Consider the following 9,165-nt stretch of genomic DNA (forward strand, 5'->3'; position numbering starts at 1 on the left):
GTGCACTGACTGGAACGAGAAATAGCTCAATGGGCCCACCGACGAGGATCGATCCTAGACAGACCGCGCATCAAACGAGCGCTGTATCACTGGTCTGGTGGGTACTGGGTTTGCGTCACAGTACCGGCACCCGCCCGGAGTACGTTTCAATAGCTGAGTCGAAAGCACCAACCTCGATGACATCTTGTGTAGGTTATCGCATTAAATAATGCATTAAAGAATTAATTAAAATGATCAACGAGCCTGAACTTGTGTTGGATATACATAAGTTAATAAATAGAGTTATCATGCAACCATGCTTCCTACTGACCTGATAATCCCTAACTGATAATTCGAAGTGTTATCATGTTACTAAGAAGTGTTATCATGTTACTAGGAATTGCGTTGTGCGCATGACGAATGTTTGCTCAATTTTCAGGTAGATGGTTTTCTCACTTTTCAGAATTTTCAAACATCCATTTACAGCAATAATTGTTGAACTGCATATAAATAAATATAACATTTACACTTCCTGTAACATAAAATTACCTCTTATTTTTCAATTCGGAACTAGCCAGCATTTTTAATTAAATATTTTGAAACAAAGACAGGAACGTCAACGAAACGAGATGAATGATACAAATTAAGATCGATTATGGGTAATAAATAGGATATTAAACTCGCTACCAATTCGCTAAAGCTTGTGACAATTGAAAATTATTTCACTCGGGACATAAACATGATACGAAATGGAAGCTCGTTTAATATCCTATAAATATGCCACAACAGACTTTGAAATATAATCAAAGTATTTTATTTAAAATTTGGAAACACGTAACTTTTAGGATGGCTATGCCATTCCCAAGATGCTTTTGGCCACCTGCTATTGTCCGACTTCCGGAAGTAGTTTCTACACGATAAAACTAATAGTTTCTATACCGCTTCTGACTGAAACACATTACAAAAATATAACTTGAAAGGGGTTGCATGATAATAAAATATCAGGTTACTACGTTTTGATATCGTGGTTATTTGGTTTGCCTGTTACACCGTTATCTAAATCTAGGCAAATAACCACGATATCAAAACGTAGTAACCTGATATTCTATATTTATCTGTACCTAATTGGCTGGTTGATTGATCGGTCAGTTGGTTGATTGGTTGATTAATTCATTCATTCCTGAATTAAAACCACCACCCAGCCACCATTTATTAATCCATCCATCCCATCCATCCATCCATTAATTAATATATTTTTGCAATCTTTTATTTATTTGGGGAAGACCCTATATTATTGTTTTACTGCCATTTTAATTATTTTAGACTAGGTGCGGCCCTGGTAAGTACTAATAATACATAACAGGGATTATTACCCATATGATTAAAACTATATTGGTACATTTAATTATTGTCTGTTATTTCTTTTACGTTCATCTGGGTATGAACAATAAGAAAAAAAAAATCATCCGCAAACTGTGAATCGGCAAAACCGTTCTCACATAAGTTAGCGGGTGATTTTTTTTAATTAATACCCAGATAAACGTAAAAGAAATAACAGACAATATTTATAACTAAATCTGAATGATACTTGCTAATAATAACACTTAAACTTCATACTTTATTTTTGAATTATTTTTGGTCCATAAACAATAACGCTCAGTAAGACAACTTGCCCATATAAAATGACGTCATCAGATATGACGTTCTCTGACGACATAATTTCTACGTTCACCGAGAATTGAACAAACTCCCGTTGCTACGTCTGGACCAATGGGATGACGTTGTGTGGCAATGAAAGTAACAGAAATTTAATTATATCAGTGATACATTTCACTAGAACGCCAAGTGGGACGTATCATTTCGACGTCACACGATGACGTCATAGATTGGTGCACTCCAACCTTACATGAACGTTAATCGAACGAGTTGAGTGATAAAACTTAAGATCGAGTATGGGTAATAAATAGAATATTAAACTCGCTACCATTTCGTATCATGTTTATGTCCCTTGTTAAAAAACATTTCACTGTCACTCGATAAAGCTGGTGACAACTGAAAACGATTTAACTCGGGACATAAACATAATACGAAATGGAAGTTTGTTTAATACCCTATAATTACACCACTTTTATATTTTAAGCCAATGAGCCGAATATAGTTCCATTGAAAAAGCTGTCGCTTTTCTTTATTTTATTCTGTTGAAGTCAGAACCGATTTAACTGTTAGGTTAGGCTGTGCTGAAAGGAGGAAATCCAGTTCCCGTAATCACGGTGTAGAAAACAGAGTCCATTTCTGCCCCAAGAATTGAATGCCATACTATGTTCTGTTTTTCGTGTCTACTGAGGTTTAAAGAGAGTTGGCGCTCGCTTGATGCTCGGTCAGTTCAGAATCGATCCCCATTGATGGGCCTATCTCGCTCCAGCCAGTGCACCACGACTGGTATGTCAAAGGCAGTGGTATGTGCTATCCTGCCTATGGGATGGTGCATATAAATGATCCCTTGCTACTAATGGAAAAATGTAGCAGTTTTCCTTTCTAAGACTATATGTCAAAATTACCAAATGTTTGACATCCAATAGCTGATGATTAATACATAAATGTGCTCTAGTGGTACTGTAAAACAAAAGCAAACTTTAACTTTAACTTTAATGAGAGTTGCTTCCCTTTTCGGATACCTCGAAGTAAAGGGTCATACTATTTCAAACTCCAGGTGGCGAACCTTTTTTTATATATTAAAAGAATGACGTCACTGGGGCTCTCTTCTAAGGTAGAATGGTAAACCATTTTTCCGGTTTAATTGTTACATAGGATAATGTTTGTATGCTCGTCTGTGAAAAAAGGCGAGATACCTGCAGTCCCCCCCCCCCCTCTCTCTCTCCCCTCTCTCTCTCCCTTCTCTATCTCTCACTCTCTCTCTCTCTCTCTCTCTCTCTCTCTCTCTCTCTCTCTCTCTCTCTCTCTCTTTTTCTCTCTCTCTCTCTGTCTGTTTGTCTGTCTTTCTGTATCTCTGTCTGTCTCTCTCTCTCTCTCTCTCTCTCTCTCTCTCTCTCTCTCTCTCTCTCTCTCTCTCTCTCTCTCTCTCTCTCTCTCTCTCTCTCTCTCTCTCTCTCTCTGTCAAGTGTTGAAATAACCGTATAGTATACACTAATTAATTTATTCATACGAGAGGGCTCGACTAAAAGTCTTAGCATCGAGCATCCTAGGCGGACCCATTTGGTGTTTTCACATCCCATCCAACCAGTGTCACACAAATGGTATGTGATGTCCTGTCTGTCAGAATTGGGGCGGTATTTAGCTCAGTCGATTAAGTGCTCGCTTGAGGTGCTTGCTTCGCAGGATCGAACTGATTTAATTTTATCGTTCCAACCACTGCACCACAACTGGTCAAAGGCCGTGGTACGTGATTTCCTATCTGTGGGAAAGTGTATATAAACAAGCCTTGTTGCATTAGTAAAAATGTAGCGGATTTCCTCTGATGACTATGGAAGGAAATGTTTTATTTAACGACGCACTCAACACATTTTATTTACGGTTATATGGCGTCAGACATATGGTTAAGGACCACACAGATATTGAGAGAGGAAACCCGCTGTCGCCACTTCATGGACTACTCTTTTCGATAAGCAGCAAGGCATCTTTTATATGCACCACCCCACAGAGTGGGTAGCACATACCACGGCCTTTGATATACCAGTCGTGGTGCACTGGCTGGACTAATGACTATGAGTCAGAATTACTAAATAGCCGATGATTAATTAATCAATGTGCTCTAGTGATGTCGTTAAAAACAAACTTTAACTTTGAACTACATTCCGCCATTTATCGTGGATGGATGGACACCAGTGTAGGTAAATGTTGTTCACAACACTATGTTTAGGCCTATTATGATATCTAAAAAAATAGTTTAGTATTTCATAGTATAAATTAGGGAAAAGTAGTTCGCAACGCAATATGCAATATGAAAAACACAAAAACACATCAATTTCTTTATTTCAAAGTGAAATGCACTACGTAACACAATATGTATTACAATAACAACTGAAAAAGACAGTAACATCAACTTTAATTCATAGTAAAATGTGTTTTATGATTATCAGACAACCGTTTTAAAAAATCCCAGTGACAACTACTTCACTACTTCTTTTCATAGTGAAATGTAATACACGGCACAATGTGTTTTATGATTACAACTTAAAAAACATTAATATTTAAAAACGTATTTTAACAATTAATTGCCTAACGCTAAACAAGTGCGAGAGGTGGTCATAATGTTGAGTAGGAGAGAGAAATTGCCAGATTTTAAGTACCTTTTTCTCTATTTCTTATACCTTAAATTAAAGTTACACACTGTCATATGTCCAATTCTGAGGTCCCGTGGGAATTTTTTGAAGAAAGCAAACGATCATTATAAATCGATTTATTATACCTCACAGGTGAAGAAAATTGTTGATGCCAGTGTTGTATTTTCGGACAAGGCGTCATAATGACGTTATCAAATATGGCGGCCAATTTGAATGTCCGACTAACAGAGCCTTTTTGTTTATAATACCAGTGTCTGCACAACCAATGTGTTTATGGTTGTGTACTACGGTTTATAGCAGTCATGGTTTTTTTCTGCGTGATATATATATATTTTTATTTTATTTTATTACGTACGAAATTATTGAAAGGTAAAATCTGATTTGGGTCGACTACGAACATTTGGACGACAACAGACTCCTTGTTTATATAAATATTGATATTCGAAACAGGAAAATCTGTGTAATATACAATTGTAGTCATTAATAGGGATGACAGCAAACTCGGGAAAGTCCCTTCAACAAGTAAAGAGGCCTGTCGGTTTAAAGAGCTCCAGAATCGAAATTTCATGAGGAATCTTTTGTTTTTAATTCCAATATAAAGTTCCAATTTAAGTTATTCAAGCTCAACCAAAATTCTAAATTTTTAACCTTTTGAAATATCTTTTTTTTAGTGTGTAGTTGTAGAACGAAGCATTCTAAACCAGAAGAATCAACCTTGACATTTTCATTGTTAATTTTCAAATGATCTCACAACTCGTTGTTTAAAAACGTATCAAACTCGCTTTCACTCTTTAGATAAATTTTAAAACAACTCGTTGTGAGATAAATGGTATCTAACGGCCACTCATGTATTATTCCCTATTTGATGACAGTTAAATTAATAATAAATCTGTTCCACCTACAAGTTCCGGCAAAAAAAATAAAAATAAATCCCCGACCAAAACCAAAGCAAAACAAAATAATAAAAAGCAAATATCATTTCTATATTTTCACTGTAACTAAAATACAGTGATATTATAACAGTGATGTTATTTACTTTTGGGTAGGAATTTCCAAAACAAGCTATTTTGTTTAAAGTCTGGAACTGTCAATAAAAGTAGGTTCTTCCATTTATAATACGAGATATTTTATATGCACCATCCCATAGACTACCAAGTTTGAACTTAGAAATTTTTTTGCCTCTGGAGATAGCATACTTCTACATGGAATGGAATATAATTGCACTGAAAATAAGGTCCCTTGTCTTTATTTTGTTGGAATTAGAACCGATTGGACTGTTGAAAAAAGGTCCAACTGTAATAGCTATGGTATAAAATTGAACTGAATCCTGTACCTAGAATGCCACAACATGTAGGCTGTTGCCAGTTTACAGAGGATTAATTAGAGTTACTTTCCCTTAAAAGTAAAAAGTGATGATATTTTAAACTCTAGTTGGCGAAATTATTATTCTTTAAAGTAAACATTGTTTTCCAAGTTTACGATCTACATGAGATACAGTTTGGATGCTCGACTGTGTTAAAACCAAACAAAAAACCCAACCAAACAACAATACTGGTGAGATATCTAGAGAGGTAAATATCTGATATATATTTTGGGACCTTTTGAAATGGTTTATAATTCTTCATTTAAAAAACCCAAACAACATTTAACTGATTTGTAATGTTCACCAAACTATCATTTCTATTTAATGTAACTAATATTAAAGGTACATTATCTTGTTTGCAAATGTTAAACACTTTCTACATCGATTTGTGATAAACAACTACGAATTAGATAAATATTTCGAGAACATCATAGTATCCCTTAAAATAGAGTTTAGTGTTACCACTCACGTCTGTCTTCCTTAAGACCAGAGGGGCGGTACGTAGCCCAGTGGTAAAGCGCTCGCTCGATGCGCGGTCGGTCTGGGATCGACTCCCGTCGTTTGGCCCATTGGGCTATTTCTCGTCCAAGCCAGTGCACCACGACTGGTATATCAAAGGCCGTGGTACGTACTACCCTGTTTGTGGGATGATGCACATAAAAAATCCATTGCTGCTAATTGAAAAGAGTAGCCCATGTGTGTGGCGACAGCGGGTTTCCTCTCTCAGTATATGTGTTCTCCGTAACCATATGTCTGACGCCATATAACCGTAAATAAAATGTGTTGAGTGCGTCGTTAAATAAAACATTTCTTTCTTTCTTTCCTTAAGACCAGAATTGTTTTTCCTAAAACAGGAGTTCAAATATAACCACAGTGCAATGAAATCATTGAAACGGAGCAAGAGTCTAGCCAGACAGAGGAGCACGATTCCGCTGCATCCAACAGCTATGGTCAATGGGCGGTTGTCTTCTAAGCTGATGTACTTTCGAGTGGTTGAGGATAGAGTTCGTTTATCGAGTGTCAAGAATTCTTTTAAAACTCGCAGAGATTCAGCCGATACTTGCAGTGTTGAGTTTTTACAAACACAAATGGAACAAACTCTCTGACTGCTAGACGTTTGTAGTGAGAGTGGTGTAATTACTTTAGCTGTACGCAGAGCATCAGTCATCCATACATTAGATACTGTAGTTGTACTCAAGATTCCAGTTACCCCTACACTGTCTGGCTGCACGGAAGATATTGTAACTGATTCAGTTGTACCCAAGATTCCAGTTACACCATCACGGTCTGTTCGCACTGAAGCTATTGTAATTGATTCAGTTGTACCCAAGATTCCAGGTACCCCTACACTTTAGTAAAGTAAATATTTAAAGAAATATATTGTACACAAACTTCGATCAACAAACTCATCAATTTAACATTATACTCCAAACATGAGACAAGTATAGTTACATAAATTCATTTATTTTTCTATACGTTGTCATAAGCTATGTTTCTCTTTTGTTTATGTATATATATATAAACCTCTCAAAACACGAACCTCTATATACACGAAATTCCTTAAAAAACCGAACGTTTTTCATGGTCTCCTTTTAGATACCAGTACAGAGCATAACATCTCCAGACCGGATACCTATTAAAACCGGACTTTTTACTTGGTCCGCCTCCGGTTCCTACGGGCCTGCGAAGGACCTAGATCCTTAAAATCAGTCATTCAATATAGGCTACGCATGACAACGGTGCACTGTTATTAACGAACAGTAACAGAACAATATGTACAAATAAAAGGTAAAACCAAAGTATTCCCATGAAAGACAACACCATCAAAGGACCCATGTGTTGCACTATACGAACCACATTGGCGATAAATATAAAATATGCAGATAAAATACTATATGCAATATATCAATCAAATTATGATCCATAAATGTGAATACCACAAAATATGAACCGAAGAAAGTAGAAATTTCTATTGCTCATTATAACCCATAGTTTCGCATATAGTAATTAATTTTTCAGGTACCCCATACATGTTTTGACCGGCCTCGGTGGCGTCGTGGTAGGCCATCGGTCTACAGGCTGGTAGGTACTGGGTTCGGATCCCAGTCGAGGCATGGGATTTTTAATCCAGATACCGACTCCAAACCCTGAGTGAGTGCTCCGCAAGGCTCAATGGGTAGGTGTAAACCACTTTCACCGATCAGTGATCCATAACTGGTTCAACAAAGGCCATGGTTTGTGCTATCCTGCCTGTGGGAAGCTATCCCTTGCTGTTAATCGGAAGAGTAGCCCATGTAGTGGCGACAGCGGGTTTCCTCTCAAAATCTGTGTGGTCCTTAACCATATGTCTGACGCCATATAACCGTAAATAAAATGTGTTGAGTGCGTCGTTAAATAAAACATTTCTTTCTTTTCTTTCCATACATGTTTTAAGCACAAGGGTACTTAACACAGAGGCACTGGATGAAATAAAATCTCATACATTTATTGCCCAAAAAAAAAAAAGATAACTAACAACTGTCACATTTATCACTAATGTCATGACTGGTAGTATTAACGGCGTTGCCAAAAGTGGAGTGCACCGTCACCTCAAACTTTGACCAGGCCACATTTTATTTGGTAGGGTAATGCGTTTCAAAAGCACAGCCAGGTCTGTAATAGATTTTCGTTTCAACATATAAAGGGAGACTACCCGATCTAAAATTTGGACAATGTTTGCTTCTAATGTCATTTATAAATGTATTTTAGGGCTATTTAAAATTGTCCATAATCTTCTTTTTTATTATTTAGCTGATTTATGTCAATAAATGACCAGATCAAACTCTCGCTCTTCTGTATAATGTGAATATCAACAGTGTTAAAGGTGCATTGTCGTGTTTGCAAGGGTTACACATATCCTCCATTGATTTATAATAAATAGCTACAAATTAATCCATCCAACCAATAATCTTTACAATCAATAGTGTATTGTCTTGTTTACAAATGTCAAGCATCTCCTTCTTTCATTTATGGTAAACAACTACAAATTAATCTATCGAACCCATACTAGTTACATACTTTTCTACTCTCGTTCGTTATTTAAACCCCAAGTCCATTTTCCTACACCAGAGCACAGATATATCCATAGTGTACTGAAGTCAATGAAACAGAGCAAGAAAGAAAGAAATGTTTTATTTAACGACGCACTCAACACATTTTATTTACGGTTATATGGCGTCAGACATATGGTTAAGGACCACACAGATTTTGAGAGGAAACCCGCTGTCACCACTACATGGGCTACTCTTTCCGATTAGCAGCAAGGGATCTTTTATTTGCGCTTCCCACAGGCAGGATAGCACAAACCATGGCCTTTGTTGAACCAGTTATGGATCACTGGTCGGTGCAAGTGGTTTACACCTACCCATTGAGCCTTGCGGGTTTGGAGTCGGTATCTGGATTAAAAAATCCCATGCCTCGACTGCGATCCGAACCCAGTACCTACCAGCCTGTAGACCGATGGCCTACCACAACGCCACCGAG

This window comes from Gigantopelta aegis, chromosome 6 (assembly GCF_016097555.1).
Source record: "Gigantopelta aegis isolate Gae_Host chromosome 6, Gae_host_genome, whole genome shotgun sequence".
Lineage (NCBI taxonomy): Eukaryota > Metazoa > Mollusca > Gastropoda > Neomphalida > Peltospiridae > Gigantopelta > Gigantopelta aegis.